Genomic DNA, 922 nt, shown 5'->3' with positions numbered 1-922 from the left:
GAAATCGCTAAATCTGGACACTCTGGTTGTGGTGTATTGTGACAGCAGACGTGGGAAACACAGAAGTGTTGACTACGGGCACGAGCAACTTTTGAATGTAACTCTAAACTTGTTCGCATTCTTTCGACTGTCTACGCTACTTGTTGTTTCGATCCTGCTGAGTCCGGCCACACGCAACAATTTTAGGCAACTGTAAACCTGACTGCGCTTCCCGTGATAACTTACACACTTTAGTTGCGTTCCAGATGCTTAACGATTTGCAGGTTTTTACAGGAAGTCGTTCCAGGTAGCCACCTCCCATAAGGTTTATTAATGGAGAAAACAGCTGTTCCTGCAAATCGTGAATTTCGTGAATATCGTGAAGCATCTGGAACGCAACTTTTGTAGCAACTGCTGTTGTCAGTCGAGAGTTGCTAGTTGCTATCTGTAATATCGCTTCGGCAACTGCAACGCAACTGAAGTTCGGTTGCTATCGATAATCAACCCATTAATCTGCAATACTATTAGTAATAAAAGAGAGTGATACTTTGTATTTTTACATTTTGGAACGCAGGGACCTTTAAAAAAAGTTGTGAAATACAAATTTTCGTCAAATTTTTTAACTGTCAGAACTGTCATCAAAATGTTCTATAATAAGTTATAATGCCCCATGATAAAAACATAACAAGGTAAACCATTGAGAGGCAGTCTGACGTTGGAAACAATTGTGAACAATTTAATGTTTTTTATTTTCAATTTCATATGATTTTAAAATGCTTGCAAACGTCAGAAAAAAAATCATGCCCGACGAATTGAGACAATGAATTTACCTCGTAATGTTTTTATCATGATAAAAATATAGTAAGGTAAAACCGTTCTCTCAATTCGACGGCCATGATTTTTTTATTTGAAGTTTGCCAACATTTTAAAATCATATAAAAAT

The sequence above is a fragment of the Rhagoletis pomonella genome, unplaced genomic scaffold, assembly GCF_013731165.1.
Source record: "Rhagoletis pomonella isolate Grant_MI unplaced genomic scaffold, Rhpom_1.0 Rhpom_scaffold_00004, whole genome shotgun sequence".
Lineage (NCBI taxonomy): Eukaryota > Metazoa > Arthropoda > Insecta > Diptera > Tephritidae > Rhagoletis > Rhagoletis pomonella.
This window is presented reverse-complemented; position numbering follows the sequence as displayed.